Source organism: Callorhinus ursinus, unplaced genomic scaffold, assembly GCF_003265705.2.
Source record: "Callorhinus ursinus isolate GAN/ISIS: 27379988/994484 unplaced genomic scaffold, GSC_fseal_2.0 scaffold9, whole genome shotgun sequence".
NCBI lineage: Eukaryota > Metazoa > Chordata > Mammalia > Carnivora > Otariidae > Callorhinus > Callorhinus ursinus.
This window is the reverse complement of record NW_027397071.1, coordinates 13,674,929-13,685,980: the sequence shown is the minus strand read 5'-3', so window position 1 is coordinate 13,685,980 and position 11,052 is coordinate 13,674,929. Positions and strand designations below refer to the sequence as shown.

At 34.8% G+C, this 11,052-nt stretch overlaps 1 pseudogene; it reads left to right on the top strand.

Moving 5' to 3' along the window:
• Positions 1 to 5,047: 5,047 nt before the first annotated feature.
• Positions 5,048 to 5,506, top strand: LOC112824312 (pre-mRNA-splicing regulator WTAP-like; annotated as a pseudogene).
• Positions 5,507 to 11,052: the final 5,546 nt, after the last annotated feature.

Here is an 11,052-nt window from a genome sequence, read left to right as displayed (position 1 = left end):
CACCAGGAGAGTACGTATGTAAATCAGAAAACGGATACTCCATAACAGAGGCCTGAACTTACTTCTGGAGAAAAGAACATAATTTATAGGTTTCTGTTAATTTTATAATTCTTTAGTATTGATGCAATTTTTTTTATTTGATTATGTTATGTTAATCACCATACATTACATCATTAGTTTTTGATGTAGTGTTCCATGATTCATTGTTTGTGTATAACTGGTGCAATCTCTTTAATAAAAAAATCACAGTGTAACATTTGTCCATTGGGGCATAATTTGTGAACTTTCCATTAAAAGACAGGTAGAGAATTTCTCCATATACTTAAGGTCTGCTGTAAAGGATGATCAGGGATTTGAGATTTTATAACTCAAGACCTTTATTTTCCTTATGTAAAAAAGTGAGTACATCCACTTTAAGCACACATACAACTTTTTGAAAAATTTGAGTATAGTTGACACATGATGTTATATTAGTTTCAAGTGTACAATATAGTGATTCAACAAGTCTGTATGTTATGCTACACTCACAGGTGTAGCTACCATCTATCACCGTGCAGTTCTATTATAGTGCCATTGACTATAGTCTCTACGATACCTTCTTTATTAAGACCTATGTATCCAAAACATTAGCACTTAAAACCCATTAAAATAATTACTTGGAATTAACTTAGTAACCGTCCTTGTTCTGGAGACCAGAATGCTGGAGGACTTAATCACATGAAAACACCCGAGGACAAGAGTTCTATCTAGATATCTTATGTGTTTCTACTGTATGAAACATAGAATTTTTTATAAAAAATTTTGAATGTAACTTTTAATGAGCAAATTTGAAATATATATTTGACTATTTCCAAAACATTTTATAAAATATAGGCAAAACATTTCACTAATTTATACCTCAATAATTTTGTCAAAGCAAATATATGGATAAATCTGCTTACAGCTCAGATATCATGAGGACTAATAGAGTTGTGATTTTAGAAAGTTGGCATTCCTTAGAAAACACACTTAATAAATATATATAAATATCATTTTGACTAATAGGAAATCAGTTGCCATGGCAGCTTTTTAGGAAATACAATTTTTGTCTTCAAAGCATGCTACTTACTGAGGTGTTTTTAAAATGTAGGTAATGTGTAATTGGTGATATTACACCCCGTTATATCTACCTGTTTTTATATAAGATTTATTTGAGGTATGGAATTCGCTTAGGTATGGGGACATTTTTGTGCGTGGATTCTCTTTAAGCCTCCAGAAGTGCCTTTTAATATTGTTAAAACCTACACTGTGAAATGTACACATCAGACTAAGAATTCTAGTAGGTAGATTTGTAATAAAGATAATAAATGCCCATTCTAAATAGCTTTTGAAATTACATAGGCAGGGGCGCCTGAGTGGCTCAGTCATTAAGCATCTGCCTTTGGCTCAGGTCCTGATCCCAGGGTCCTGGGATCGAGCCCCGCATCAGGCTCTCTGCTCAGCTGGAGGCCTGCTTCTCCCTCTCTCACTCCCCCTGCTTGTATTCCCTCTCTCTCTCTCTCTCTCTGTCAAATAAATAAATAAAATCTTAAAAAAAAAAGAAATGACATAGGCAATAAACTAACCATTAGATATGAGTTAGGTAAGCTATGCTTTTCTCAACCTTTGAATCCAAATTGAATGTGTATGTGCATTATATTTTTATTTCCATACAACAGTCAGAGATTTGACACAGCAATACCCATAGTTTTCTCTGATTAAAAAAGAAAAATCACATATTCTGTGTTGGCAACATAGCTGGTAACTACTACATATTAAGAATATATTAAAGGCCTCTAGTTTTTCAAATTGGCAGTTATTTTACAACTAATAATGTAATGTTCTTACTTTCTCTTCTGTAGTTAAGTGTAGAAAGCAATTGAGCAAGAAAATCTTTAAAGCCACAAAATTGTCACTATTCAGCATAACAAATTTACTCATTAAAAAAAAAAACAAGTTATTCAGTACCAGAATGTATGTGACAGGCAGCATGCTGGGTACTTTGGATATGATGTAATCGCTCCCTGGATTAGGAGTACACAGTTGATGGATTAAGAAGAAAATTTCAAGACAGAACAAAAGTGTCATTTTGGTACAAATATTGAATCTTATAAAAGCAACAAAGGAAAATCATATGGTTGAAACTTGAATAGATATTAGCTGGGAATGCTTCCTTGATAGAACTTGTGATGGACATAATTTAGCTATTAGAGGTATTACTGACTTGAATTGGGGGTAGAAAAAAACTGGGAGAGACACAGTTGTAGGTAGAAGGAGGAAGAAGTCATTGCAGGAAGAAGAAATAACATAGGCATGGGCTAAATGATAAGAGAAGTAAGAAATAATGGCATATATAATGGAGTGTTCATGGTTCAGTTGAGCTAGTACAAGGATGTTCTCTTTAGGAAAGGAAGTCAGAGGTCAGACTGACACAGGTATTGAACTTTCTTTGTCTCCTTGCCAATGTCTTGATTTGAAATGTCTTTACTGATTCTGTGAATATTTTAATTGATCGCAGATTTCTGAAAGATATGTTTTGATGACAGACATGATTCCTTTGTTTCTGTTTATTTGACTCAATCCGACCAAATTCCCACAGCTGGTGGTGATGTTCTTAGTTCTGACACTACACCGCTTTTATCATTCCATGTATTTTCTCATCTAGAAAGAGCTATTCTAGTTTTCTTCCAAAAATCTGAAGAGGGCTTTTCTCTGACAGTTGGATGCTGTAGATGGCTTTCTTTACTTTGGTGTGTGTGTGTGTGTGTGTGTGTGTGTGTGTGTGTGTGTGTGATAGAGAGAGAGAGAAAGAGAGAGAAATACCTATTTGGATCATTGCAAAAAATAACAGATTGAAAGCAATATTGCCAGAAAGCAATGCCAAAGCAATTAGGAACAGGAGTATTCAGCTCCTCTTTCCAAACCAAGGATTAGGAAAGGCATAGAGAGAGATGAAAGAAATAGGTAATTAGTGGCTACCAATAAGAACGTCGAATATTAATAGGTCCATAATGAAATCCCAAAACTGAAAATGCAACTATAACTTGCATTTAGCCAGGCATCTTGCATTTAATAGAGCTTTAATAATTAAGCCCTGAAACTGATACATCCAAATCAGCTTTATATTTATGATATTCAGAAGAAGGATCTGTTTTGTTGAGTGAAGTTATTTACAGAAATTTAGTATTAATTTTACACATGTAAACAATTATCCCACTCTTTCCTTCATACATCATGATGCTTACTGTACCAATAATTCAATTGCTTGCTTCAAAATTCTTTTGCTTATTTTATTAACTTGTTTGAAAGGAAAATGTGACAAGAATAAGCCTATATTTTGTCACTGAAGGTGTTGTTGATTATATGATTTATTTTTTTCTAAATGAGCAATATTAAATATTAAAAATTTGGTTGCTATTTCATACAATTCTACTAATACCTTTGATTGACCATTATTTCTGAATCAAGGGGGTTATGAACCTGATAAATAATACTAAAACTGTATTTTTCAGTGTTTTTTTAAATATCAAAACAACGATGTGCATGCTTACAAAATTTATATGAAAGATTACATGAAATAATATTTTATATATTTATGGAATAGACAAAATAAAATTTCCATCATAAATAAACCTTTATCTAACCATAAAATATTGCCAGATAACCAACAGGGATTGAGCACCGTGTTGGAACAAAAATAGTCCAGAACTACACTTTCAAAGTTGAGCACCTGCTGTAAAATAACCATCTGTGATTAACTGTAATTTAATTATGGATTCATTCCTTTTGTGTACACTGGAAGGATCTCATAGGTCTTCCCCAGTTGGTCGACAATCAACTTCTGGCATTTTGTTAAGGAAACTTGCATATTCCCTTAGTAGCACCTGCTAACTCTATCTCATTGCAAATTTTGTGAAGATCTTCAGGGATTTTATGGTGCATTGATAGGCAAATAAATTATTAAACTTGGAATCAAAAGCTGCATTAATTAATCATCTGCCTTAGAAAGCTGATGCCCTCAGCCTTAGGATAAGTTGGTGTTTACTTGTAAGTCATATAACTTCAGATATCTAGTGAAATAATTCAGGTAGTCAAATATCTGTGACCCATTTTAATATCTTACAAAGAGGCTTTTCATCATTTTATCCACAACTGTTTATCTCTTTACAAGAATTAGATTGTGATAAACTCAATGGTATTATATATTTTACCTTGGCACTGATTATTTGATTGTTCTTTTTATTAGACATTTTTAAAAATATCATATTCTTTTTTATTATGTTCAGTTAGCCCCAAAATATCATATTCTTATAAAGATTCTTCATTAAAATATTACCGGTTCAAATTTTTCTACCTTTACAATAACTACGAGGTAGAGCCAATGTTCCTCTGACCCAGATCACCTTCTGTAATGGCAGAGTGAAGAATTGTGTGAACTCCCTCTAAAACAAGAAAATATGGTAAAAGAACTACAATTACAAAATTGTAGCTAAAGCCACAAAACAAAATAAAAAACTATCCAAGAGAAATTATTAATCTTCATTAAGACAACAGTCTATAATGCTTTAATTTGGAGCAATTCAAATTCCCCCTCTGTCTCTAAATAATCTGAATAGATCTATAAAAAACAAAGAGTTTCAATTAGTAAAAGAGAGAGAAAGAGCCAAAGAGGAGAGGTAGAGAGAGAAATCCAGGCCCAAATGACTTCACTAATAAACTCCTCCAAACATTTTTGAAAGGCTTGATAGGAATCCTTCACAAACTCTTCCAAAAAAGATTACGCTCTTTAACTCATTCTATGAGGTCACTATCACTGTGATGTGAAAATCAGGCAAACATATTACAAGAAAACTACAAGCGTCATTTTGTGGTGGTAAGACCACAAATAAAGGAGAGCACAGGGCTGTGGCGGGAGGAGGAGGAGTGTGGGGTGGAGTGCTCTGGAGGCCTGGGCAGTGATCCAGCAGCTTGGCCTTAGCTTATGTGAGTGTGGGTGGCAGCCTCCCTCTGAAAAGGATTAAGATTCAAGATGACCAAGGAGAAACCTCTTCCCAAAAAGTTTCCACTAAGTAAAACAGACTTCAAAGTTATAGCACGTGATGAGTTATTTTGAAGATGGAAACAATGTGAAGCATATGAAGCATATAACCAAGCTTTGGAGGACAAGTACACAGATCGTAATTAATGATGTAATAGGTTTAAGGGAGTCTAAAGAAAAACTAAACAAGAGCTGCTCACAGGGAAAACATCCTTGTAATGCGACCAGCAACCAAGGAGCAAGAGATGAAAAGTGTGCTACTCGAATCAAGTACCTCAAGCAAATCCAGCAGCCTAGTGTTGCCCAACTGAGGTCAACGATAGCAGACCCAGTGATCAACTTGTTTTTTTTTTTTTTCTAAAAATGAAAGGTGAACTATAATAGACTAAAGTCAAATTGGAACAAGCCCCAAATGAACTGAGTGCCTGGAGGTTTACATCTGATAGGTGAACAAATCATACTCCCTAGTCAAGACTTCTCTGATAGTTCCACTAGGAGAAAGTTTTGGTGGGACAGCCATGTACTGGTTTCCACACCAAGACTTAGACTTTTTGAGCCAAAAAAGCCACTTTTTAAACTATCCAGCTGGTAATGGTTAATGTAAAACTTACCAAATGAAACTTAAGCTTTAGCTTTTTTCTCTTCCCCTCCCCCTGCTTCCAAGGCCTGATGGCATGGGACTATTCCAAAGTGGTTGCCTCTGAAAAATTGCCATCCTAAAACTTGTAGGACACTTGAGAAAAGTTTCTGTTTGAAGAAAAGAGAGAGAGAAATGGAAATATCATGTCTGTGGCACACTGTGTCTTCAGTTTGGAGGAAGGAAAACCTACAGATTTAATATTATGGATTGAACTTGTAAAATTCCAGTAAAATGTAAAAACGGAATACCCATCACTCTTAACCTTGAACATAGTGACTTAGAGACATTGTATATCAGTGTTGCCATTAAGACTGTGATTGTTGTTGAACCTCAGTCAAAACTCAAATGAGGTGAATTTTGCCTTAAAAACGTTTATTTGCTAAGAACCAATTTAACAGTCATGAATCAAATAATAGATGCCAGTACAAGTAGTTCACATATTTAACCACTTAGTTTGGGGCTTTATATTACGTGATTGAGCCTTAAGTCCATGTGGTTTCAATCAATGGTTTGTTCTTTGAATGGTTGCTAATGCTATAGATGATCTTATCGAGGACTGTACAAACATAAAGATATTGTATCAAACTTCAGGTTGAAAATGTTGGAAGCACTAGAAACACTCATTTCACTACTAGATTGTATAAGGATATTGGCTGTGATGAGCAACTCACTGCATTATTTTTTTTCAGTAGTCAAATTAAATCGCCATTCCATTCAGTAGGCACATTTTTGAAAGAGCATTGTTGTTGGTATTAACAGGGGAATGTGTTTCCTTCATTGTATTTGGGACTTTTGTATTGCACTCTTTTAAAAAGAAATTATTAGAGAGAGAGAGAGAGCATGAGCACGGGAAGGGGCAGAGGGAGAAGCAGACTCCCCACTGAGCATGAAGCCAAACTACACAGGGTTCAATCCCAGGGCCTGAACCAAAGGCAGATGCTTAACCAACCTAGCCACCCAGTCACCCTTGTATTACACTCTTGATATTAAATTAAATGTGCCTTGAAAAAATATTACAAGAAAACTACAGAGCAATAGCCTTTATGATTATAAATGTAAAATATCCTCAGTAAAATGCTGACAGACTGAATCTAGCAACATATGAAAGGGTTGTACACCAAGGTTAAGTGGAGTGTATCCCACAAATGTAAGGTAGATTTAAGATAAAAAAATCAATGTAATCTTGTATATGAGTAGAATACATGATAAAAGCTATGTGATCATCTCAACAGATAGGGGAAAAACATTTGAAAAGTTCTACACCTTTTCATGATAAAACTATTTAACAACTAGAAATATGTGGGAATCCTGTAAGTCTGAGAAAGTAAAACATCCACAACTAACAAGATATTTAATGAAGAAAGACTGAATGTTTCCTCTTAAAATCAGGAACAAGAAAATTATATCCATTTTTATGGCTTCTACTTAACACTTTACTGAAGATTCTAACCATGGCCATTAGATAAGGAAAAAAAAAAGATTAAATACATCCAGATTATAAAGAAAGAAGTAAAATTATTTTTATTTGTAAGTGACCCAATCTTGGATATGGAAAATCCAAAGGAATACAAACACACACACATACACACACACACACAGATACACACACATTATCTGAACTATTAATGGAGTTCAGCAATGTGGCAATATCCAAGATCAATTTACAAAAACGAACTGTGTTTTTATATACCAGTAATGAATGATCTGACCATGAAACAAGGAAACAACTTAATTCATAACAACAACAAATAATAACTAGGAATAATTTTAACAGAAGAAATACTAGATTCAGACAGTGAAAATTTCAAAGCATACTGAGAGAAATTAAAGATCAAAAACGTCCCATGTTTCAAGACTTAGCATTGTTAAAATGGCAATATTCCCCCAAATTGATGTATAGAGTCAATGTAATTCCCATGTAATTCCTGCTAGTGCTTGGCAGAAATTGGAAACTGATCTTAAAGTTTATGTGGAAATTCATTGGATCCAGAATAACCAAGACTATCTTAAAAAAAAAAAAAAAGAACAAAGTTGGAGGACTCACGTTTCAATTGACACTACAAAGCTACTGTAACCAAGGCAAGGTTACACTGGCAAAGAACAGACATATGGATCATGAAGTAGAACTAAGAGTCAAGAAATACACACTATATTTATGGCCAATTGATTTTTGACAGACGTGCCAAGACAATTCAACGGGGAAAATAGTTTTTTCAACAAATGGTGCTGGACATCTAGATATCCACATGCATAACAATGAATGTGGACTCATGCTTCACACAATAAACAAAAATGAGCTCAAAGTGGATCATAGACTTCAGTGTAACAGTTAAATATGAAAAATTATACAAGAAAGCATAGAAGTAAACATCTGTGATCTTGCATTAGGCTATAGTTTCTAATGTATGCCACCAACTGCAAAAGTGACAAAAGAAAAACATAAGTAAGGAATTCTTACCACTCAATAATAAAAAGACAAATGACCCAATTATAAAATAAAATGGACAAAGGATTTGAATCAACAGTTCTTCAAATAAAATGGCCTATTTCATTCAGCATGTCTCCAAGTTCCAACCATGTAGCACATGTAGGAATGTCTTTCATTATAGAGGCTGAATAATATTCCATTGTGTGTATATACTGCATGTCATTTATTCATTCATCTCTTAAATGGATAAATCATATAGGTTGTTTCCATCTTTTGTATATTTTGAATAATGCTTCTATGAATAAGAATGTGTTAATATCTATCAAGATCCTGCTTTCAATATCTGCCTTTGGCTCAGGTCATGATCCCAGATGCTGGGATCAAGCTCTGCATTAAGCTCTGTTCAGCAGGGACTCTGCTTCTTCCTCTCCGTCTGCCTGCCACTCTGCCTACTTGCTCTCTCTCTCTCTCTCTCTCTCTCTGTCAAATAAATATATAAAACCTTTAAAAAAAGATGCTGTTTTCAATTTTGGGGAGCGTATAACCAGAAGTGGAATTGTTGTACCATATGTTAATTCTATGTTTAATTTTTTGAGGAACCACCATACTGTTTTCCATAATCTGTTCAGGAAGCTATAGCAAAACACCATAAACAGGGTGGCTTAAATAACAGACATTTATATCTCATGATCCTGAAGGCTAAATCCAGGATCAAGGTGCTGACCAATTTGGTGTCTAATGAGGGTCAGCCTCCTAGTTCATTGATGGAATGTGTCATCATGCCAGAAGGAAAAATACACCTCTCTGGGGTCTCTTTTATATGAGCACTAGTCACATTAATGAGGGCTCAACAAACACTCATTGAGCAATCTTTGTTAAAAATGATCTTATATTATAATAGTAGTAGAAACTGGTTCTCAAAAACATGTGTCTATAACACCATGATAGTTGAATTATATGGAAGGGGAACTATATAGAAATTTTAACAGATACCAAATAGTAGTGATGATGATGATGATGATATGGCTTCTGGTGACTTAAAGCTTAGATTGGATAAAACACATTGCATGTTTAAAAGCAAAGGGAAGCAAATGTAATCAACTCACCGACAACCAGTAATACCTTTGATATTTATTATTATTCATAAATTAAACAGAAGAAACAAAAGTATATTTTGGAGATTTACTTTTTAAAGGTTCTATTTATTTGAGAGAGAGAGAAAGAGCACACAGCGGGGGGAGAAAAAGAGGCAGAGGGAGAAGCAGACTCCCCGCTGAGCAGGGAGCGGGATGCGGGGCTCGATCCCAGGACCCGAGATCATGACCAGAGCTGAAGGCAGATGCTTAACTGACTGAGCCACCCAGGCGCCCTATTTTGGAGATTTAAATTAAAATATATCCAATCAAGGCATCAAGGTAAGTATATACAACATAAAGCATTATGTGGAAGTGGTAAATATTAGATAGGACTCAGCAGGTGCTGAAGTCAATGGCAGTATGGTAGTATAAATAGATTGCTTATATAGTTTATTTTCTCCACGTGCAGTGCTAACTTTCCCTCACCGGGCCACACAAGAAAATATTTGAACAAAGTACCACAGATTGCAATAGCATCTACCAGGAGCATATTGTTGCTTTATTACATCTTAATTCAGGAAAAGGGAATCTTCCTACTGGAGAAAACTTTAAGTGGTACATCTAGGCACTCAGTTTGAAAGGCAGAAGAGATGATCTCATGACAGTTCATCGCATCCAGATGTTCAGACACTTAGAAATGATCAGATTGGAGGAGTGGTGAAAATACATCTATCGAACAGCTCATTGGGATAAGCTTCTGAAAAAAAAAAAAAAGCCTTCAATTAAAGAGCTTTAAATCTAAAAAAAGCAACTGAACATAAAAACTAACCAAACGGACAAAAAAACCTGTCATGGCATGGGATGTTCTTGCTATTTAAGTAGACAAGGTGACCATTATGTGGATGTCAGGTAACTTCTTTTTGCAACTGAAGGGCTAACTGAGGGCAAAGAGAAAATGGAAAACATTATAAATATCAGCCATAATTCTGTGATAGTTATCTACATTTTTCTAATAAATATATGCATTTATGCCAATTTTATTTCTCTTCTATTTCTGCTATCACTTTATATAAGAATTATATGGGTGGTAGCTTTATAATTTAGGCTTGAGTTTACTGATTATCAAAGAGGAACTGTAACTAAAAGGAAGAAGAATGAATGTCACTCAGATATGGAATGATGAGTTGATACCTTTCAAGGTCTTTCCATCTGGTAAGGGGACAATAATCTTTCCATTTTAAGAGATATATTTGCCCATGTTAGCTAAAAACATGTTATTGTCCTGAAATTTAAGGATAGATATTAAGATGGACTATCTTGGGTATGATGAACTGGCAGTAAGCATCTTTCTAGTAGTCTAGTAGACCTTTCTATTAAGAATAGACTGGAAAGTTGGAAACTACTTTCCAACTCCCTTTTAATTTGGGTTCATGATGTGAATTGTGCACTGCCAATTAAATTGGCAGCCAGCATTTTGAAGCCAGATTTTAATTGGCTTCCCATATTTCTGGTTTATGGAAGCCAAAGTCAGAATATTGAGTGACATGAGGAAGGAAGAGCTAGAGCATTTCTCCCTCTGTCTGCCTCAGGCTATATCTCTAACAGCTAACACAACTTCTCCATGGCTCCCACTCCAAAATGGAATGCCCACCATGGTTCCTGGATAAGTATGGTCTCTAAACTCTGGTGACATTTCCTCTTTATCTTTCCTTAATAGGAATAAGAGTGTTTCTTGGTCTTTAATCTTGGGAGTTGAGGAAGAGATCACTATTCACCTTTGGCTTCTCAGAAAACAAATTGTCCTCATTAAATTCCCTCTGTTTAAATTCTTATGTTGGTTTTTGTGAACCTG